Source organism: Montipora foliosa, chromosome 12, assembly GCF_036669935.1.
Source record: "Montipora foliosa isolate CH-2021 chromosome 12, ASM3666993v2, whole genome shotgun sequence".
Lineage (NCBI taxonomy): Eukaryota > Metazoa > Cnidaria > Anthozoa > Scleractinia > Acroporidae > Montipora > Montipora foliosa.
In genome coordinates, this window is record NC_090880.1 from 27,595,073 (window position 1) to 27,619,564 (window position 24,492).

The following is a 24,492-nucleotide window of genomic DNA, read 5'->3' on the forward strand; positions in this document are numbered from 1 at the left end:
TCTTTGTTTGTCGTCGCTGACGACGTTACCAACCGAACTCAACGGTAGCCGTTTGCTGTTCAAAGTTCACAAGGATCTTTTTCATCGTCGTATCGCTTCGTTTGGGATCAAATCAAAATAACCAATCAAAAAGCGCAGATTTATAATTTTGTCCTTCTTGGGGAAAATCTGCGCGTTTTGATTGGTTAATTTGATTTGATCAAATTCCAATGATGTATGACTTCTGTCCTCAACATCTGGCGATAACAAAAACTTGAGCGAAGCTTGAAAATCGAGCAGGATCTTGAGGTTGCAGAGCCGTGTAAATGCAATGATTTTTGGCACGATGTTAGCAAAATTATTGTCTTTTTATTTGCCCAAGGCTGGGAGGCGAGCAACCTTTGGAAGTGGGAGAAATTCAGCAAAATTCTGGAGGCACTCGGCCGTGAGCGGTCTTGGAAGTTGCACGCCTCGTCTATTTGTATTGTATGTGACGACGCGTGGGATCTGAAGAGGAAATCGAAGCGTCCCAAAAACCCATAAAATCACTCAGGACAACGCAGAAATAGTGGGTGGGTGAACTTTGTTTATCTGGCTGTCCATAAAATGAATTTTCGAAAAGAAACATCGCGATTTGAAGTTTTTATGGAACATTTTCCTCGATCAGTTGAATCGGCCGTTACAACTGTCTCAAAATAACGTGACGTCACGCGCTCTCGCATCCTCAGGGTTGTCTGCCATTTGGTGGGCTCCTGAGAATTCAGAGTGTTCAGCCTTGGTATTTTATTATAACCGTTGACGACTCAATTCGCGTCGAATCTGGAAAAAAACCACACAGGAAGGAAGCGATCCACAATGGCAATAAGGTTAGGCTTTTTATTGAGAGTTTTTTCGTAAAATTATCTTCTCAGGTCTTTTATCGGGATTCCCATGCAAATCCTTATATTTTTGTTGGCTTTCCCTCACACTGAGCTTGGGGCGCCTGTGATATAACATTTTCAAGGAGTATCGAATTCGCTTCCAAGGAAAAAATGAAGATTACAACTGGAAAATTATTTGCTTGGTTCCATGATAGGGAGACTGACAAAGCACAGACACAATGCTTCATATCGTCCAATTTTAGTCTCTTTTGATTAAAACAAGTTCATTCGTGACAAGTGTGTATAGTTTTTTTAGGCTACTGTTGTGACACTAAAACGATAGCTATCACATGATCATCGGTCTTGTGCGAGTGATATCCGTGGTAGCAACATAGGCCCTCTTTTCGGGCCCGAACGTTTTCGGGACTTTCCTGGGGAGGATTTGAACCGACGACCTTTGTAACACAGTTGCTTAATTAAAAGCCCGATTAAGCTAATCGTAGATTATTACGGTTTCAAAGATTGACTGATACTTTTGTTTTTCTTTAGCCTAAAATTACATAGTTAAGGCTTGTTTGACGGAGAAAAATTTATACCTCGTTTGGTACGCAATCGCGGATTAGTGTTAATGGACTTTTCAATTTGAACAAGTGGGCTAAATGCTTTTGTCTGTCATAAGAGGAGGCAGTGTGGCCGAGTGGTTAGGGCCCGTGCCTTGAGATCCAGAGATTCTGGGTTGAAAACCGCGTTCTGACCACTCACTGAATTTGTTTCCCGTAGTACTTGGTTCAATTTCCTGGCGCAGTTGTAAAATAGCCAACTGGTTTGCCTCCCGCCAGTTGGGATTCTTAACAATTGTGTCTATTTAATGCTCAGAGATATTAGCTACTAGCTGCTCTGAAATCCGAGGGTAAACAAAGTTGCATTATTATTATTATTATTATTATTATTATTATTATTATTATTATTATTATTATTATTATTATTATTATTATTATTATTATTATTATTATTATTATTTCCTATTGTTATAAACTGTTTCAACCAAAACCCGTGGCAGGGATGGCAGACAAGTGAGCGCACTTGCAAGAGCACTTGCCCCCCACAGGAGCCCATGTGGTACATTTATTATGACTCTTGCCCCCCTCCCCCTCCCCTCCCCCCCACCTCCCATGGTGGCCCGGGTGCGACGCCCAGCATCACATGTGGGTTTTCTATTCTGCTTCGTGAGGTTTTTCTCCGGGTACTCAGGTTTTCCTCTCTCCTCAAAAACCAACCGACGTTCTTAACCCTGTGCAGTGTCCGCCAACAAGTGCCCCGGGCCAGCGCTAAATCATTCCGTTCATTCTGCTATCCATAATCGGGAGCAGAATATTCCGAAAACGGAGTAGGACCCAAAAGAACATGAATACCGTCTATTGCGTGTATTCCTATTTCGGAATCGTACCAAAGGAACGCGCCCTAATTATTGTTCCGTTTTTATTACCGTATCTTGCAAGAGCACTCCAGTGAAACGTGGTCTCGATTATTTATGGATTGGGTGGGGCTCGATGCCCGTCACACCTTTTTTTAGGTCTTTGAAGAGCCAGTCTGAGTTAGGTTGCCTTTTAAACTGTCGTAACGTGCTCCTTACAGTTTTAAGATTTCTGATGGTTTGTTGTACTGCACAAACCTCAATGAGATCAATGTACAACCCAAGTGAAATGCAATGGAACCTCCATTAAGCAGCCACCTATTAAGCGGCCACCCTCTATTAAACGGCCAGTAATCAAAGTCCCGAAATAATTGCAGAATAATATTGTAAATCAAACTTCTATTAGGCGGTCACCTCTATTAAGCGCCCGCGGCCACCTTTTGCCCGTCCCGATGAGAGTTTTCCTAATGTTTTCACCTTTATTACACTTAGTTTGGCCTTTCAGCAGCAGACTTCCTTGCATATTATTTATAAATTAATCATGAACCCGTAATGCAACGTTTTAGGTACAGACATTACCTCCTCTTCAGGTTAAAAATCAACTCAAGAAGGGATTACGTTTTTTCAAACGTTGGCCGTGTAGCACTTACATTTGAAGAGACTTATCTGATTGGAGTGTGACGGTGAAGTGCTAAGTATATACCCCAGATGAACCATGTGAGCGTTAGCCCTACTGATGGAAATGGGCCCACACAAGGACAAAGAAAAAGTCTGACCAGGGTGGGAATTGAACCCACGTAATCCCTCCTTGTACTTCTACATGTTCATTGCCGTGACTTTAACATCGTCAGTTCCCACAACCTGCTCCCGTCTGACCTTGTAGCTCAGTCGGTAGAGCAGCGGTGATCTAACCCGAAGGTCGTGGGTTCAATTCCCACCCTGGTCAGAGTTTTCCCTGTCCTTGTGTCGGCCCATTTCCATCAGTAGGGCTAACGCTCACATGGTTCATCTGGGGAGGATACCTAGCACTTCTCATTACATTCTAATCAGTTAAGTCTGTAAAAATCAACTCAGTTTACGCCATAGCTTAGATTGTTCATATTAAGTTGGGAGAACCTTATCTCAACATTTTCAGGAGAATTTGTTTTTTCTAACAGTACTGTATTTTTGTTCGGTATTAGAGCTGTCTTTTATGTAAAAGTTGTCACAAGCCTCTAAAGGTGTTTGTTTTAGAATAAGGTGACGTTTCTACTGAGGATTATGCTAATTTCTGACGAAACTGTATTAAGCGGCCACTGGGCCGGCTAATAGAGGTTTCACTGAAGATCGTACTTAAAGAAAGAATATGCTAATGTCGGCACATGTTTCATGACAAATGATGGGCACTAGCTTGACAGGTAGGTATAAAAATGCTTTAATAGTACTTGGGAGTAAGTTGTTAGTTGTTAGCGATTGCTGTTGTTACAGAGGCACATTCGGGGAATAAAGAAGAGTCAACCAAGAGTGTTAGAGTTGATTTCTGTTCCCCCAAAACGTTTTCTCTAACAACATCCGGCTTCAAATCTACTGACACTGGTTTGACACTTTTAAAATGAAATATTAAAGTGCCATTCACTTTGGACTCCGTCTCATCAGTTGCTGTGAAAGAGAACCTCTTTAAACAGGCTTTCTTACTTCCTCTCATTAATAATTGACTGAAAATAAATCAACATTTTTATACTGTTTTCTTAAAACTGCGAATAGGCAAAAAACATCTGGAAAAACGTTGGCATACAGTTGTTGCCATTTGAGCGGTTCGACAAATCTTCAGATCAGTTTTGTGTAAAAACTTCTCTACCAGGCCTCTCTGTTGCTGATTATAACAAAGTAAGCTGTTTGTTGATTCCTTTTAAGATTTCCTTATACCAACCTGTAAATCGAGAGTACACTTAGAGTTTGTATTTTTTTATAAGTGCTTCCTAGTTCATAATGTGTTTTTACGGCATGCACCATAAAAGATAGGGTTCGTCACATTTTCAGAAAGAGCCGTTTCATCAGTAGTGTATTTTCATCATCGCTGAGTAATTAATCAACTGAGTAACAAGCCACTTAAACCCATTCACAGTTTTCCCCGAGTTTTCATCCTGTAATGCGAAAATGTGATGAGTTATTAATTTTTCAGTGGCCGTCTCACCACAACAGAAGTTTGTTGAACTAGCCGGGCTATACCCAACGATCATTAGGTTGTGAATCAATTGGCTGAGTTTTTCAATTTGGGCACCAAGTAATTATCGGTTAATACACGAAATTCAACGTTAAAACTCTTCATTTTGCAACTTTTCGGAGTCCGGTCATGAAACCATTATCAAGCAATGCAAGCGAGTGAAATTTATACGGACACAGCTATAACATACATGTAATTTTGTCAGAGGGGATCTGCCTAAACATTTAGGGTAGTCGAATTTCTCCATGAATATCATTTCAAGAATCAAGCAAATGATATTTCTGTTTCACTTTTCTGGAACACTAAACTGAGTTCATAGCTTTTAGATTATCAAGCACAAATTAAAGGCATGTTTGTTCTTTACGAATGCTAAAGGACAGTTTTTTGCGCCCTATTTGACACCGCTCACGGTGGCGATGTCCTGTATTTATTACTGACCAACAAAGCTCGCATCCTAAAAACTAAGTTTGAATTTATCCACAAGCTCATCTTCAATAGAGGAAATTTAATCGATTATAGAAAGAGCTTTCGATGAACATATTTTAAGCGCGGAGAATTCCCTCAAGTAGAACCTTCTGAAGAAGTGCAATTTTGAGGTTCTCCCAGGGGGAACAAGAGAACGTAGCTAAAGTTTTATAAACTAAGGAACAGGGGAACAAAGACATATCTTAGGAAACAAGGGAACATAAGCCATTTCAGGGATCAAAAAGCTGAAAACAATTTTGGAAGTACTTTCGGGAACAAGGGAACACAAGCAAATCTTTAAAGGAACAAACACCCTTCAATTTTAATTAATTCAGTACACTAAATGAAAGAAGGTTAACCGGTTCCTAAGTAATCTTGAGACCATCTTTACCAGAAACGACTCAAGACCATATAACCTTGGAAACTTGGACTTTGATCAGTATTCTAACTTACAGTTAGGAGTTTAAGAAAAGACGACAGCTACGGCAACGATAACGCTATAGAACAGTTATATGATGGTTAAAGGTGGAAGAATAATCTTGCTGCAAGTGCAGCAAGCATTTTAACACATATTTTCCGGTACTTTGCATAACAACGGCGTTATGTTATGTTTAACGCTGGATAGCTTGTGGGGTCGTGCACAAATGAAATCATATCAAACAAGAGGCTCTAAGTAGCCTATACTCATGCGCTGCCAGGTTATTTGTACTTTTGTTTACAGTTTAATAATAATAATAATAATAATAATAATAATGATGATGATGATGATGATGATGATGATTATGATGATAATAATAATAACTTTATTGTACACCACAAAAAGAGGTATATAGGTGTTACAAGAATCTATTTGAGAGAAGTTGCTCTTTATCATGTGAGTTCATTGACCTATGTTTTACGGATATTTCCGAGTCACGGGAGAAGCAAGCGCTGAGACACACACACTTCAGGTACCAGTTAATGCCCAAGCCATTTGTGGGTTGTGGATTGTATTTTCCCAACCACATTGCCTCCATTTTTGATCTGTCTACTTCCAATCCCGAACAACTTTTAAAAGCCTCTAATTTCTCAGGAAGTTTTACAACTGAATCTATGTCTCGCACAAAACAGGAGGTGTCGTCTGCATATTGTGAAAGCTTATACTCCTTCCCCTTTAGTTAATATTTATACCCATTATCACGGACTGGTCATTTCTTATTGAACTTGCTAAAATTTCAACAGCAATAGCGGCTTAGTTTGTTTTGGGGAAATTCTTAAATGAAAATGCCACCAGAAAAAAATACCTTAACGATCTATAAAAAGAAATGACGAAAAACATGCTTTTTTAGCTGTAGGAAAGGTGCTAACAATATTGTTGCTGTCAAGAAACTTTTAGTGTAATTTCTGGTGTGAAATTTGCAGGAAACCTAACTACTTTTGACCTCTTCATGTCTTCGATCGTACGGTAAAAAAATTTGGGCTAAACTGTAATGTACGGTAGCTGTTGTGTATCATTTTTGCATGGAAAACCACTTGTCAAAAATACTTTTTTCAAATCCTTTCCCCAAAAAAACGCTGAAATGGTGAATCTCAAGAAACCGGACTTAGATTTAATCCGAAGTATCCTCCTCGAGTGTGAATACTTTGGATTCATGATCCGTTTTTGGATTTTGCCCAAAAAAGCGCAAAATACATTTTTGGATTCAAGAATCCGTTTTCGGATTTTCCCAAAAAAACGCACCCTATATGTCAAATTTAGAGGCACGCTGTTCCATCCGAAATCTAATGGCACTGCTTCAGTGACATTTTTTAAATGGGAATAATATTAAAACACCATCCTTTTTAGATTCGGTCCCACCAGTTGTCGTGAAACGTGCTTTCTTCGGCTTTCTTCTCATAAATAATTGATTAAAAATAGAGTAAATGTTTGTGCCTTTTAAAACGACAGGAAAACACCTTGGCAGTTGTTCCCGTCTGTGCGGCTTGAAAAATCTGAAGATTTTTGTATCGAAGTTCTCTCTACCAGGTCTCTCTGTTGGTGATTATAACAAATACCTCAGTGGTCGCGAGTGCACTCACTGAGACGTTAACCGTTAATTGCTCGGTGCCCATATTGAAACTCTCAGACCGATTTATTCCGTGATAACCTGACAAACTTTGAGTATAAGCCGGTTGGTTCAACAAACTTCTGTTGTGGTGAAACATTGAAAAGTTAATTAATCAGCGCGTCTTCGGGCTTCAAAAATTAGGGACTTTAAGATCTTCGACGCGGTCGTCAACGAAAACACCACGAAACAACTACAATATCATTGGTTAAAAAAGGAAAAATAATCGTGCTGCACGTGCGTTACGCATTTTAGCAGATATTCGTGCAGTGCTCTGCACAACAACGATATAACTGTGCAAAGATATTTTTTGAGGTGGCGTTTTCGTTGACTTGGCCGTTGCAGATCTGAAAGTCCCTAAGGCACTCCATGAGATATCTCGGCCCCTTGTTGTAGTCAAAACTGGCCCAGTAATGAAAGAAATGTAGACACAACAGCAGCTGCACCGCATGCCATTCACGTAAAACGTAGAATAACGTTGTCACGAAATTTTGTGCTGGCAGCCACGTATTAAAAGTGACTAAATTTTACAAAGCTGACAATTCGAGGGTTACCCCCTTGTAATATCTGCTCTAGACGAAGGAATGACCAACACTTGAAAAGTCCGCATTTTACTTTGCACAATTCGGGTTATCCTGCCAAATTCTCGTGTTTCAAACAGCCATCGGCGAAGCACCAGATGTTCTTGAAAAACTAACGCCTTTAGAATTTATATGAAGAACGTGGGAACCCTACTACAAATTTTCATTTTTCTCTTCTTCAAACATACCATTATCAATCCAAATTAGTTGTTACATATTTTACTTGACGACTCAGAATAATCGCGAAATGACTATCATAACGCTAAGATTCATATTCAAACGCCGTTCTCTGCTCAAACGCCGGACTTTGACTTAAGCTTTATGAATCTAAATCAAAATTTAGTAGCGCCTTGTAATAAAAATACTCCACAATTGTGAGACTTTTAAAATTGTTCTTTGTCGACACAGGAATGACTTTTGTCGTGATATCTCTACTCATTTACTTGGTGTTGAGGTCAGAATTTGCGACTTCTTGCACAGCAACTTACTCCGTGCAGGCACAAGTTCTACGAAACCACACCATCAAGACAGAGACCGCAGACAAAATAGAAGATTGTATCTGGCGTTGCATGGCATATCCCGGATGTACGAGTAGCAACTTTTATCGTATGAACAAACGCTGTGAACTGAGTGACAAGACGCATGCGTCTCATCCAGAAAACATGAGGAGCAATCCAAATGCCACATATATGGTGAACACTTTCCGTCCTATACCTTGCAAAACTCAGCTCGATTGTGGTATGGACTTGATATGCACACCGTCTCTGATTTGCGAAGGTATGTCATGCCCAAAAATGAAATAATGTGGACTTTAAGATAAATAGGACGGCAATGTCGATGAAATGTCACCTTCAAATATAACTTTGTACTATGGTACGTCTTTTGTGAATCACGTGGTACAATTTGGGCGAATTATCCTAAAAGTAAATTGATTTCAGATTAATAATAAAGTGTGGAAGGTTCATTTGTTATGCTCAAGTTGTCGTCGAAGCCTCATTTCATGTCGTTGTTATGGAAAGTACCACAAAAATATGAAATAAAATGGGTGCCTCACGTGCAGCACAATTAATTTTCCTCGCTTATTTTGAGGCTCGTTCGCCGCCTAATATGTTAAACGACTGACTTGATGGACATTAACCGACAGACCGCGTAATGAGCTGAAGTGGATTAACAATTTGAGAGGCTAATCCATGTGTACGTGATGACGTAATTGTTAGGTTCGCAAGTGCGCTCGGGGAATTTGATGCTTGTCGGCATCTTAATATTTCTGTGGAGTGTTCAGAATCTGATGTAATCTTCGGGAAGGTTTAGGCTATCGGAGTTGTAATCTTAAGAGAATCGATTCTATGAAGCCTGAGTAAAATAAACTGATTCCAGTGAATATTCGTACACCAACTGAACTGAAACAACCATACGGGAAGCCTGAAAGACAATTGTCACAAAGAAGTTGTCGCTTTATTATTCTTTGTATTTTACCAAGAGGTCTAGAGAATAGGAGAGACAAGTTAACTTTTAAATACAAAACAACGATTTTCAATGTTGCGGAGCAACATGTTTCGGCAGAAACTCCAGCCTTCCTCAGTGCAAGTGTTACATGAGAGGCAAATCTGAATATAAATATCTGACAAATGTTAATGAGTACAAATACAACACAAAAATGTATAAATCGTGCAAATTACGGAGGTAGGCTTGAATAAACGGGTTGAAGTTGTTGATTAAGGAAAGGGTCTTCTCACAGGATGTCTCAAGTGTATTAAGGCTTGACCAATCTAATTATTATGCATATTTTTATTTGAAGTAAAGCGTTTGTCCAATGTCTATGAAACTTAGCAGAAAGTTTTTTATCGGTGCTGTTATTGATTCGCCAAAATATTTTGCATCGCATTTTGGTCACGTGACCCTAAAACAACTTATAACGTTTATATCCTTTATTCAAAAATGGGGAACATTTTTATTTCAAAATTTTGAAAACGTTTGGCATTAACACGTTTAGTACAACTGTGCGTATCGAATGCCGCCTTTTAATGTGGTACTCCGTATTTACCTTTTAAGATATTTGGATGTTTATCATGTCACGTGACCTATTTTCCTCAATTGTTCATTGCTCTTAACATGTGGACATGATTAAAAGGCGGCATGACAAAGCCCTTAGAAGGGGTCATCGAATAATCAAGAAACAAGATTGATATAATGTAGCTGAATGTTCCCCATTTTTGAGTAAAAAATATAACTGTTATAAGTTGATTTCGGGTCACGTGACAAGAATGTGGTACGGGATATTTTGGAAAAGTTATAACAATACCGATAACTAACTGCCTGCCAAGTTTCATAGGTCCGGGACAAATGCCTTCCCTTCAAATAAAAATATGCATAATAATTAGGCTGGTCAAGCCTTAATACACTTGAGGTGAGTTCGAGTTCCAGCTAGCGATTGCTTTCACGTAATTGATCATGCTGACACACGCGGTTTTCCAGCTCAAGGTTCAACCGTGAAGACCTTAAAATTTGTTATCACTCTAACCACAGAATGCCGCAGTCATCCACTTGGAATGGAAAGTAGGGCCATACCGAACTCAGCGGTGACGGCTTCTTCAACATATGGAAGTAGACATGAGCCCTGGCAAGCCAGGCTCAACAATGCGGCAAAAAAGTCAAAGTACTGGCTCTTGGACAGCAGGAACAAGTGCCGTTGGACAGTGGTTGCAAATTGACCTTGGCAAGGAGACAGTATTGACGAAAATAGCCACACAGGGGAGGCCTAGTCATGCTCAGTGGGTATCTTCTTACAAAATTCTGTTGAGCTTGGACGGAGCAAACTGGAATCCGTATCGAAGCGATGGTTCTGAAAAGGTAAATGTCGTTTGAAAAAGACTGTCCTCAAGACCATTAGTAGAGAAATAAGTAACTTATTCAGGAAAACTTTGCTAGAGGAAAGAAAGTTAAAAATACAGTACTGAGATAAAAAAGGGACCACTACGATGGCGGTTTCGCTGTTTTTAGGTCGTAAAGGGGTCAAACGAAAAACTAAGAACTGTACATGAGTAGCTCACACTTACAACATTACTAACATCTCGCACTTGTATCTATGTAGTAAAGGAGCGGATAAGGGGATGAAGGGGGAAACTGGTAAGGATATAACCATATCACCTTTGGCAGAACAGTGATTCCCACTTTGGTATTTGCCGGCTTGGCCAAATTTCTTAGCCGTATGCTTTTCGCATTGCCAGTGCATGGGTGGCAATTTCTTAACCGGCGCATGTCAAAAAGATGTCCAAAGCGTTTTCAAATTTCAATCCATTGTTTACGCGTCAACTATTTAACTGTGGATGACAAAAAATACTCTCACTTTGTTTACAAGGTTAAGTGATCACAAGACGTTTATACTATTCCTTAATTTTTTTTTTCGCAAATTGGAAAGAATGAGTGAATGACAAAGCAAGCCCCCAATAAAACTTGTTGTTCATCTTTACAGCTCGACCACGCATATATAGTGGTTCACTGTGACGTCAGAATCTACCAAAAGACAGACATATTTAAGCAATAGAGGACGTTTTCCGTGTTTCCATAGCCTCATCTAAACACGAGGGGAAGTTGGGAGAATTCGAGACAGTTATGCATAACCAAGACGCAGTCGAGGGTTTGCATAACTGTCGAGAATTCTCCCAACTGCCCCGAGTGTTTAGATGAGGCTTTGGAAACACGGAAAAAAGTCCTGTATTGCTTTTATATATTATTTCTCAAAGATAAGTCGACAAATGAAGGAAAATGCTGGGTTTTTTACTTCTAGATTGAAACAGATTTTCTTGATACACGCTCATATTTCTTCTCAGCCAATCAAAACGGGCGTCTGACAACCAATGAGAGTACGCGTACTATCCTAGTTATTTTATAAAGGAAAGTAGCAGGGCAGCACTACTGGGACATAATTGACATAGCTAAATATTATTTTTCAGGTTTTTAAGGTAAATTCAGACACAAGAAGAATTGTCTCGCACAAGTTGGTGCCAAGAAGTACGAGCAGATATGTTCGCTTTTATGTAATGTCGTGGCATATCAGCATATCCATGAGAGTTGAGCTGTATGGCTGTGTTATTAACGGACCATAACTTTTCATTAATTGCAACCTCACTCTAGTGAACGAAAATCTGGTAAATAAGCTACCACTCATTGTATGGAGGTTAAGCCGTGTTCTTTGTCTGTCTTTCGTAAGAATTTAGTCAAGTTTTATAGTAGTAAATCGTACGTTACTTTATAGAAGTAAATTCTACGTTAAAAGGGGAAGCAGCGCTGGCGCAGTGGTGAGAGCATTTGCCTTTCACCGGATTCGACGTCATATGTGGATTGAGTTTGATGGTTCTTGTTCCGAGAGGTTTTTCTCCGGGTACTCCGGTTTTCCCCTCTCCTTGAAAACCAACCTTTGATTTGATTTGCTTTGATTTCAGTTTATTTGTAGTCTCCCAGATTAGTAGAGCACTCGGATAAATAACCTTGAGACTTAAATAAAGTGATTATATTTATTATCATTCTTTCATAACATATTTCAAATGGCTGAGATGGAACTTGTGTATGATTATTAACCCCGGTGGATGAAATGACGAGATTATAGTTTTCCGATGGTGACCCGAGGATACTCGGAGCAATCGCATTTTTCCGAGTATTCCCAAGTCACCATCGGAAAAAAACAGTATCATCTCTTCACTATATTTAAAGTGACCTTGTGATCAAAAAATCAATTCTTATTTTTCTTTGGATTTCGAAACTATGTTAACTAAACACTAAGCGAACAAAGTTTTTAGCTTTCATTTCAAGAAGACTCCTGTTTATTTTAACTGGAATTTTCCAATTTAATGGTCCGCCATTACGAACTTTAAGATCTTGACAGAGCTGGATCGAGGAAATGACGTCAAAGGCTCACTAGTTTAACTTGATGCAATGCGTGTGTACGCCGCAGGGAGTTTTGGGCTTTCAGACTTTTTAAAATCGCGTTTTGCATATATAATTAAGCTGCATTCACACGCTGAAATTTTAAGCTAGTGAGCCTTTGACATCACTTTTCCCTGGATCCAACCACAGGTAACCCAGGCTCACTGTGTGCGTCACGTAGGTATTAAAATATAGAGAACATATGAGGCGAAGTTTAGGTCTGAAAATTTGCTAGAAAATGGTAATAAAAATCGATAAAACTTACCATGTGGTGAGCTGTTGTTGTCTTTAATACGTACACAAAGTTTCGGGGAAAATGGTCCCCGTTCACCTTCCTTCATAATGTAGTGACAAGGTAGGAGACGGAAGCCAGCGTCGGGACTCCGATCGACCCAAAACAAGCACGGTTTTTTCCACGAAAATCAAATCCAGTCGCTAAATAAACACGCCAGGTTCGTGGAATAGGAATTTCTCTAAACCATGAATCCACTGAAGCATCTCCAGGTAGCAACGCGGAGCCACCAGACTCCGTAAAACTTGTAAGTTAATCTGCTAAAATGGCGGCCAGAAAGCGTGGTACTCACGAAGTGCCCAATTCAAAATGGCGCTGAACTCTGGACGCCTAGTGACGAGTATAATAAGTCTCCCTCGAGGGAGGGGAGTCCCAAATTGCTCAGTTAGTTTTGTTTTTAGCACTTTGGGACTCCCCTCCCTCGAGGGAGACTTATTATACTCGTCACCAGGCGTCCAGAGTTTAGTGCCATTTTGAATTGGGCACTTCGTGAGTACCACGCTTTCTGGCTGCCATTTTAGCAGGTTAACTTACAAGTTTTACGGAGTCTGGTGGCTCCGCGTTGCTACCTGGAGATGCTTCAGTGGATTCATGGTTTAGAGAAGTTCCTATTCCACGAACCTGGCGTGTTTATTTAGCGACTGGATTTGATTTTCGCGGAAAATATCGTGCTTGTTTTGGGTCGATCGGAGTCCCGACGCTGGCTTCCGTCTCCTACCTTGTCACTATATTATGAAGGAAGGTGAACGGGGACCATTTTCCCCGAAACTTCGTGTACGTATTAAAGACAACAACAGCTCACCACATGGTAAGTTTTATCGATGTTTATTACCATTTTCTAGCAAATTTTCAGACCTAAACTTCGCCTCATATGTTCTCTATATTTTAATACCTACGTGACGCACACAGTGAGCCTGGGTTACCTGTGATCCAACCCTCTGAGGTCCAATCGGTGAGTAATGGCGGACCATGAAATCTAAAACTTACAATCAAAGTAAACGGCCTTTGGATAAAAGTCAAAGCGCAAAATTTAGCCAGGCAGGTGTTAAGCACACAAACTTTCAAAATCTAGAGAAAAAAACTGAGGACATAAATTTTTGATCACAGGGGCACTTAAAGTTCAGTATCGGTTTTATCTATATAAATTTGCGCGTTAATAACTTCTTACTAACCGAGCGCGAGGGCCGTACTGGGGAATATTGGCCCGAGGTCGTGGCAGTACGGACCGAGCGCAGCGAGGTCCGTACAAAAACGACCGAGAGCCAATATTCCCCAGTACAGCTCGAGCTAGCTCGATTAGTAAGTAGTTTATTATATGGCTTTTTAATTATCTTTTGCTTTGTTTTTGCAAGCCCGTAATCGGCCCGTGGGCATTACGGGAGAATAATGCCCTACCTTGGGATCTGCACGCCCTGTTTAGAATGGCCAATCAGAATAAAGTTATTATTAAACGAAGACGAAAATAGCACAAACAATGTATGCAAATTGCTGTGGCATGATGTAAATGTAAATCTCCTACAGAAGGGTTAGTTCTAAAATTATATAGATACACGCAAAGTTTGACCCAGGGATAGAGTGCATAGTGAGGCTCCTGGTCAGTGGCCTCAGCAAATATTGAATCCTGTTTTCAGGGGCACTCAAAATCGTTAGATTCTTTCGTGAATGAAATGTATTGTAAAATCCGATTTAATTAAATGAAATTCAAATAGATAACGGAAGATGGTCACACAAAAAAAGACAACGATCAGGTATCAATCGAAACGCAGAGTGAACTTCTCAGTTTTAACGGCAAATTCTTAATTTGGGTCACATGTTGTCTGAGAGCAATAACACAATAACACTTTCGAATCGTGTGAAATTTGTTGAGCCCGCGGGCCATTGGGACACTGTTTAAGCAGACTAGTTATGTAGTTCATGTGTCTCTTAATATAGCGTATCCAGTATTATGAAGAAATACCCCTGCATAAGTTCCCTCGCGCATCCTGGTATACCGCTATATACCCATGTAAAAGCCTACTTTAAACACAATCTAGAGTTTGTAAATCTGTCACAACACTGATACAGGTAATTTTTGTATAAAACGTAGCTAGTGCCAGCAATGAGTGTCCACTGATTGTTTGTGTCATTCACGATATTTTAACGAAGAAAATCGAACAAGAACTTTGAGATCTGCATCAGATTAGCAGATATTGATTAATAAAACACTTTGTTTTGTTTTCCTTCAGGATTAGTTTTAATGAGTTTAATTAGCGATGTCAAGTCTTGCAGGGTCTTGCAGATGTACACATTCTCGATGCATATAACCACAGGCGCCCCAAACTCAGTGTGAGGGAAAGCCTTTGTTCGAGGCTTGGTAACATGGCTTTGTTTGTACAATAGGATCTTTTCCATCGTTTTATCGTTTCGTTTGGGTCACTAACAGCCGCCTGACGTCGCTGGCTTCGATTGCGCAGCTAGCGGATTGAAATGAAAGAAAAACCTTTGCCTTGAATTCTACGGTGGTATTTGAAACCGTGGGAACATTTTATTCAGGAATATTTGACTCCATTTGGTAGGCTCCTGAGAATTCAGAGTGTTCAGCTTTGGTATTTTATTATGACCGTTGACAACCAAGGGGCTGATAATGGCTCAATTCGCGTTGAATCTGAAAAAAAAAAACAAACCACAGAGGAAGGGAGCGACCCACAATGGCAATAAGGTTAGGCTTTTTAATTGAGAATTTTTTCGTAAAATTATCTTCTCAGGTCTTTTATCGGGATTCCCATGCAAGTCCTTATATTTTTGTTGGCTTACCCTCACACTGAGCTTGGGGCGCCTGTGACATAACATTTGAAGTATCGAATTCGCTTCCAAGGAAAAAATGAAGATTACAACAGGAAAATTATTTGCTTGGTTCTATGATAGGGAGACTGACAAAGCACAGACACAATGCTTCATTTCGTCTAATTTCAGTCTCTTTTGATTAAAACGAGTTCATTTGTGACTAGTGTGTAAATCAGTATAGTTTTTTTTAAAGCTACTGTTGTGATACCACAACGATAGCAATCACATCGTCGGTCTTGTGCGAGTGATATCCGTGGTAGCAAGACAGGACCGTGAAACTCGATTCTACATTCCTCAACGGTGTTTGCCACAATTATCGTAAGGCTTTTGGCCTATGAAAGGTGTATTACACTAGTATCCCGATTGTGTCCCGATGACGTTGCGAGACAAGCCGCTCGAAAGATTGTACAGGGTAAGAGCTCCTTAAACACAAAGGCGTGGCGCCTTTGCCAATGCGGATGATTTGTCTATCAAAAGAGTCCCTAATGGCAATGTGTCTGTAAGAGTTATGATGTGTTATGTGTCGTGCACCTTTTTTAAAATTCCCGTCCCTTTTTCTCGCGCTGGAAGTATCTTTTTGGGGTCCCGTCTCTTTGTTGTTGTTTGTTGATCGCCATCTTGGATAATCAGTCGTGCAAGAATGAATTCGAACAAAAGTAGAGCGTGAAGCGACCCCTGGTATAGTGCGTCTTCGTATTTAAGCGATCCAATGATAAGCTTTGCAGATGGGACACTATCATGGTGCAGTGGTGCAACATCAAACTATGAAGTGTAGGCTCCTTCATGCTTTAAGTGATGTTATCGCATTTGCTCACCCGCGACCTACAATAAACTATAGCTGATATTGCACTGTATATTTCCGTTGCCGATTACTTCAGTTTTAATGGAGTAAGGTGATTTCGGCTAACTTTGCACGTCACACATTTAAAGCCCTCTCTTGCCACAGGAACTGACGTCACTCGGTTCCATTCTCTGTGAGCCACGTCAAAACACTTTATAGAATCCAGGACCCTTTCTCCTTTAAAGTCACGACCACCAATGACGTAGATTTTGTTGTCAAGAACAACGGCCTGGTCATCTTGACGGAATTCTGTCATGTCTAATAATGATGGAAAAGGAAACAGTTTGTTTAACATACCGTGGAGGGAGGAAGGAAGCAGGTCTCATTCCTCAGATAGGATATAAGCAGAGCTTTCTTTAAATCCTTAACTGTATTTTATAGGACGCCAGTAAATGTGATGGTTTTTCTTAATATGAAAAGAATACAGCAGACAAGCTATAGCCTTTACATTCTGTTTGCTTTCCTAGTTTGAATTTTTTCTTTCGGGGGGAGGAGTGTGGAGGGTTTAACCCTTTCACTCCCAAGAGTGACACTTATAGATTTTACTCTGTCTAACGCCAGACGATTTTACTCGTCAATGGGGAACCCCACAGGAGTGAAAGGGTTAAGCAGTCTATATTTAGGTTACGACGTATAGCATGGGGAAACTGCAAAATTAATTTATTCTTATATTTTAAGCCAACTTTGCTTTCTTGGATGATTGAGAGTGGATTACCCGCCTTAGCTTTTGATTACGTACACTTAAAACTGAGGCAAATGGAAGAAAACGTCTCCAAATAACCCAAAAGAGTCTGTTAGCAGGCTATCAGAGGACAAGGGTTTTGAGAAGAGGTGAGTCTATTGGGGAGTCAAGGCAATGATGACAGCTACGGCAACGTCGACACCGTAAGAAAAGAATATCATTGGTTAAATGAAGAAAAAAACATCGTGCTGCGCGTGCAGAACGCATTTTAATACCGAAAAGTTCACATTGCAACCATGGGCCGATTGCTCGATGTCTCGTTAACGCTAACCGTTGCTTAAGAGGTATCAAAACCTATGGGTCTCCATCAAGACAAAATAGAGACCTTTAGATTCTCGGACGAGGACGAGAACGAGTACGAGTTTTGACAGCTCGTTTTTCGCGAAACTACTTGGAAAATTTATAACTCGTAAGACTAATCTTACTCTTTGTTAGCAGTATAGGTTGCTCAGTTATTCTTATTGCTGGTAACGAAGCCTTTTTGCTGATCAAAACTGCTACCGTGTTGATGACTTTGTTTTCACACGGCGGCATTTTTGCAAAACCTCGTACTAAAATGACGACGGTGTCACGTTTTTCCCGCCAAAATGACGCTGGTTCGCGCGCCCGCTGTTGTTCTATGAGAAAATCTCGTACTCGTAGTCGTTCTCTTAGTAGTTCTCGTCTCTAATAAATTGGGAAGACAGGGCATCCCCCATACATACCCTTTTCCATACGTAATATGTCTCAAGTTACTTTAGATCGACTCCCACGCTGTACAGATCTCAATGGGATTAGGCAACAGCCAATCATATGGCCGGAAGGTGTTCTCTGAGCTATCCACGCGGAACACATTCCGGCCATATGATTGGCTGTTACCTAATCTCCTTGGGATCTGTACATCGTGAGAGTCGATCTAAAATAACTTGAGACATACTACCTATGGAAAAGGGTATGTATGGGGGATGCCCTCCCTTCTCACCTTATATTTGGGATTTGTACAGCGTGGGAGTCGATCTAAAAATAACTTGAGACATATTACGTATGGAAAAGGGCATGTATAGGGGATGCCCTGTCTTCCGACCTTATTTTCTCTTGGTTTACATGGTATTTAACGCTGGTTTATAGCGCTAACCATGTTTTCGAGCAACTAGAGCCAGGTTGGCAATCAAACATAACGCGATGTTACTCCGTTTTGAAGAAATTAAGCTTAGAAAGCTACAATTCAATGTTTGAATAGTAACTTTATAATCTAAAGATCTAGTTTAGTAAGAGAGCGCCCATTTATTAAAACATACACAATTTGATTGGTTTAAGACGAAATAAACAGACAACGATTGAGAGTACGAGATACGACATATTTTGAAAAACGGAATTTGGTTTCCAGTATGGTTTGCATCCTCTCGACGCTATATGAACCCATCGAAGAGCGAAAACAGTGTTGGCGCGTTGTTTTAATGGCGCATCGAACGGAACGCCACATTCTTGCGATCGAAACGAACATTTCTCCCCCGCGGACGTCTCTGAAAACACTACTTCGTTTTAAAGTCTTCTAAATGTAACTCAACTGAATTCACACATCTCCAGGCCGGACTGGGATTTTCCCTCTCTTCATTGTGTCTCTCAGATAGTACACGCGCTTTGATTGGCCATTTAAGCCGGTCGTATTGTATATTGCGACCGGCTGAACAGGCCGCTAAATATAAATTTTCACACATTTTCCAGCGAATTTTTCATGTTTTTGTGAAACATACTTGAGAAACAAAGCCACTAAAGTTTATTTCTTTTTCAGATTTTTACGCACGGCACTCGCTTGAACGGTTCGTTTGATTTTCCTGTGTAGTTATGGCCTACGCGCTTCGCGCTTTGGCCATAAATCAACGAAAAAGACTCTGTCCGTAACTTACAGTAAGGACCTCGAACTCGGTTAGTAAGAGGTATGTAATCTCACATTTCATTTTGATTGGGTTGATCGAATAACTGCCGGTATGAGCCCTGAAAGTTACCTTTCGTCAGAGTCCATTGGTGCGTTTTTACGTCGTAAATCTCACATTGCCGAAGAGTGGTATAGCCATTATTTCCTCCCATTACGTAAATTTTGCCTTCCAACTCCACTGCGCATGCACCAACCTTGCCGCAATTCATTGGCAGTACAAAGCTCCAAAGGTTTACTGCTGGATCGTATCGTTCCATGCTGATCTCAGGCTCAAGTCCTTGACCCTCTCCACCTATGACGTAAACATGCGTGTCCGTGGAAACAATGGTGTGTCGACAGCGAGGTATCGTGGGTGGCGTGAGAAATTTCCACTTGTCGGTGATTGGATTGTAAACCTCGAACGAATTGCCATGGGAACCATTTATTTTATTTATTTTCGTGAAGCACAATCAAAAGCGTCTTTAATTGGTGCATTCATGTTAGCACGAGGAGTGAGCAGGCGCCCTAAGGTTTAAATAGCCAATTTTTGGCTATGAGAACCCTACGGCGCATGCTCTCCTACAAAGAGTTTCCCAGAGCCTTAGGTCGATCCAAGGCTCTGGTGACGAGAATTTTTTTCGTCGAGTTAAGAAAGGCTCTGCTAGCAGGTTGCTAGCTAAATTGCTTTGTCCAGATCAACATTTAAAGAGGAACAGTGACCTTCTGAAGTCACGAAAATGTTGGCATGTTTGGTCCATGGCCGTGAATTGACTTCTCCAAATTACTGTAATATTCAACCACAAGGAGAAGCCCCGCGTTGAAAGACTTTGAAATCAGCATTCTTTTTGTAACTTGTCCGTCCATCAGATTCAAGGCCAAACAACCGTACCAGTTTCCCCTAAGATTTTGTTATGGAATTTGGATCCAAGCTTCTCCCAGCACGGACATGGCGAAGCAACATACAGTTTTGTATTCTTCACGTAACTAATCGAACAGAGAAGTGTTATAACTAGGATCTGAAGTCAATGACTCGCTAGCTTAAAACTTCAGCGTGTCTGAAAGCCCGAAACTCCCGTGCTGCATATTAATTTAGCCGCGTACACACGCATTTCAGTCTTAAACTATTGAGTCTTTGACGTCATTTTCGCCTCGATCCAGCTCTCTCAAGTTTTTAAAGTTAGTAATGGTGGACCATTAAATAGGAAAACTCCAGTTGGAATAAACAGGTGTCTTTTTGAAATTAAGGCTTAAAACTTGCGTCATTTACTGCTTCGTTAGTTAGTTTTGAAATCCAAAGAAAAAGCAAAATTGATTTTTTGGTCATAGTAGCACTTTAACAACTATTCACCGCATTGTCAGTGGCTAGTGGTGGATATTGTTTTAGTATATATATTTTAAAAAACTCATTAATAATTCATGAGCCTAACAGCCTATCAAAACACGGATAAAACGTCACGTGTTTTAGCTTTATATCCTGATAAAACACTCCTCGTTAGTATTCTATTCTCTTTGTATGCTAATATTGCCCTCTCACAATTTGAACCATTGTTTTGAGTCCAGAGGGACACTCTCTTTGTGGAATGTTTTTTAAGCCTTTCAAAAAACTCGCAGCACGTGTTTTATGGGGTCTAAAAACACTGCTGCTCGTTTTTTAAACATTACCTAAACTGAGCAGTAAGATAATATAGCACAAAAAGATGATTTTAACTCATTTATTACTACAACGATTACAATATTGCTCCAAGGTGAATAGCACTACTGAAGTTTTCTGATTCTCTGTTTTTAAGTAATTTACCCCTTTAAGGTTTTTTGAATGAATGGCAAGAATAGCCATTGTTCTGGCCGAACTTCAAAATAAATAACTTCTGGAACTACAAAATAAATTAAAAATCTCTTGTGTTGTGGGTGACGCGTATAAACAGACAAAAGACGTTCGCGCAGCAGGTTATCATATCTCTCTTTCGGTCACAAATGCATCGACGACAGAATATGGATGCAGAGTTAGTCAAGTTAAGGAAGGAAAAGGCATTTTCTACGAACAGAACTCTCACATCGATATAATCCTATTAGCTTTCAGACGGTAGCCAAATACAGTCCTGGTCTGATTATTTTTATATGTATGAGCAACAATGATCTCTTCCCGAAATTAAAGATTATCGTTAATTCGTAATTTGCTTTGAATCAGTACTGTGATCGTTAATTTAGGACACTATGTCCCAGGTCTTGTGTTAGCAGAGAAAAAAAGGAAATAAAAATCGTATCCGTGGATTGGATTTGAACAAAAATAATAATAATAATAATAATAATAATAATAATAATAAATAATAAATATATTTATATAGCGCTGATATAAAAATTATAGGTGCTTTATAGAAAAAAAGTTAAATAGTTAAAATATGTACAAAGTCATAACGCTAAAATAATACTTTTGCTAAAATGTCCTTAAAAATGTCTTAACAAATATTTGTTAAAAAAAGTTTAACAAATATCTATAATAAGAGTAAAATGAAAATAAAAGTGTCCTTAGATATTAGTGTTCTTTATAAAAAGCTTCTTTAAAAAGGTGTGTTTTTAGTTTTTTTTTAATTATCAAGGTTTCCAGTCTCTCTAATGAGTAGAGAAAGATTGTTCCATATTTGTGGGCCCGCCACTGCAAATGCACGATCACCAAAAGTTTTGGATCTTGTTCGCGGAATGATCAGAAGGTTTTCGTTGTTATTACGCAGGGAATGTAGGCTTTGATTGTAACATTCCACTCAGATTGGATGGCGCCATTTCTTAATTTGAGGGCTTTGAATACTAGTAAAGCGATTTTGAAATTTACTCGAAAACCAATTGGAAGCCAATGTAGACTGAAGGTTATACTCTGTGGGAATCGCTTCTTACCGTTTCACCACTGAACATCATGACCAATTGCAAAAAAAATATTTATTTAGTCTCCCATAGAATATCGCTGCTGAAAAGTAATTAGGCCTAAACTAGATTAATAGTTTAGGCCTAAGCTTTTTTTTTTTAATGTTTAGTTAGCTTTGACGTGAAGTTTGGTAACCGATCTTCTGCAGTGTTTAATATTGTTTGTTGCCGACTGATAATACAGAATTATTAAATAGTGTTTAAAATGTTTTTTCTGAGCAGTTAGCAGTGTAGTGGTCAAGTGTTTAGGTGACGGGTAAATAATCAACATTTCCAGGTTCGATTCCTATGTCCATACGCTTGGGTTGTCTTTTAAACAATATATGACCATTTCTTATGATCCATATCAATTTTTCAGTCTTCTAAATTAATGATAATAGTAAATTCAGAGCAAATAACGAATCAACAATAATAGTTAATTCGAGGTAGAGAATAGGTTGGTATGACAGGGTGAAACTTCTAAATGCAAATTTTAGAGGCACTTTGTACCACCTGTCTTCTTTTCAAAAATTAATTGAGTATTATAGCCTGTAGTAGTCACTACTTGACCTCCTGATGTGGTTCTAATCAAAGCCTACATATAACCCTCCTTTATCATAGAGTCACCACTAGCTCGTTGGTTAGAGCATCCATGCAGCTATTGTAGATTTTGGAAGGTCATGAGGCCAAACCCCATCTAGCTAGATTTCTTATATTCTCCGAGTTCCACTGATTTGGGCCTCGCTTATTCTCTGTGTATTCCATAGTTGGTGTCTTTATCACAGCTGGATGCATTTCTCACAAATTTCAATATTTTTAAATTAAAATATTAAAATACTAATGGACTAATGGACCAATGAACCCCGATCCATTGGCAATAATTAAGAGTGCAATGAAAATTTAAAACGCCGGATTCTTTCAACAATTGTAGACGGAGATATTTGATAGCCATTGCAATTAGAACATTATACCCGCCAAAATCGGCCATTCTCAGAGTTTTGAGTACGAACTGGTCTTCCTTGTCTCTCTGTTGCTGGTTATTACAAAGTAAGCTGCTTTATGTATTTATTTTTGACTGACAATCTAAATTAGAATAAGTGGTTGATCGTTCAGTGCTTGGTGCCAAAAAAAGGAAACTCAGGCGACGTGAGGCGCTGTTACACTGTGTAATGTCGCTAAACCATTTCAAAACACGTTGCACAAAACATTTCACAGTGTAACACTGCCTTTATTCATAAACTTGATGAAGGTCAATGCTTGTTCAAACGGTACTCTAATTCTGATAAGACTTTAGGGGTTGCTATTCAAAGCATTAAAACCTGGCATAATTTGGGGTTAAGGAAAAATTGCTAAAAAACCTACTAGAGGGGGTAAATGCAACTTAAATTATTAAAAAAGGAGATGAAACAATGTTAATAAAATGATTGCTATTCGTTGCAATGTCAATTGGGCGCCCTGACTATTTTTTATAAATCAGAACACATTTCGACAAAACACATCAAGACAACACGCGACGCAAGCCACGCATTATTTTACGTCTCCAAGCCTACCGCAGTTTCAGAACACTTCAACCCTCACTAATAATCACACCGCCAACGGCAATTTACTTATTCCACTCGAGCTCATTCATTCCAATCGTGACAGTGTACGCAAAGCAAGACAAGCATATCTCATAAACATAGCCAACACTCTTAAACCTTTAGGTCTTAATAAGAAAGATGAAATGTAATCCACCTTTTTCCTTACATTTCTTTACCGTTATACAATTTCAATTATCATTTCTTACTATTATTGCATCGTTCCGTTAAGGAGAGCGGGTGTAGTGGGTCAGTATCGTTCGCGGATTGCATTCCAGCGCTGCGGGTTCGAATCCCGGCTCGTGCGTTCCAAATTTCACTAAGCACTCCATCCATTTGTGGTGGGTAAAATGAGTACCAGTATTACTGGGGAGAAGTTGTGCATGTAACGGGATTGGAGTGGTGCCCATCCCTGCCGTGAGTTGCGACAGATGTCGTAAGTTACGGTAGAAGCTTATGAAAAAGGAACCTTAATTCAGGTTGCCTTCGACTTCGGTCGTCCTCTAGTCTTGTCTTGTCTTGTCCGTTAAGTTCGTTTAAATCCTTATCTTAAGGGCTGTATCAAATCACACGCCACATCACTATAGAGCGTTTTCACTCACGTGACAAAAATAAATGCAAATTTGATGAAACAAAAGAAATTATTTGCATAAAAATAGAGTTCAATTCCCAGAGGATTAGTTTGGAACACTAACATGGTCGCTGTTTCTTTGTTTTGGAACACCAAAATAAATGGCCGCCGTGACGTCATGTGAAAACGCTCTATTTCGATGTATTGAAATTCAGTCCCAAACAAAAGGCATCATCTTGAGGCTCTGGGGAATAAATATAAGGATTTGTATGAGTTTATTCCCCTAAGCCTCGAGATGATGCCTTTTGTTTTGGACTGAATTTTAATATATCGAAATTGGTCTGTTGTAAC

The 24,492-nt window shown here is 39.6% G+C and overlaps 1 long non-coding RNA gene and 1 pseudogene across 1 annotated transcript in view; one reads left to right on the forward strand and one right to left on the reverse strand.

The window, feature by feature from the left end:
* LOC137980406 (uncharacterized) overlaps positions 1-13,074 on the reverse strand; it is a 150,965-nt gene extending 137,891 nt beyond the window's left edge. The window contains exons 1-2 of the long non-coding RNA XR_011118511.1: positions 12,775-13,074; positions 12,655-12,673 (exon numbers count right to left, since the gene is read on the reverse strand). This is a non-coding gene — a long non-coding RNA (uncharacterized lncRNA). The remainder of the gene's footprint in view (positions 1-12,654; positions 12,674-12,774) is intronic.
* LOC137980402 (lactadherin-like) lies at positions 10,136-12,780 on the forward strand (annotated as a pseudogene).
* Positions 13,075-24,492: the final 11,418 nt, after the last annotated feature.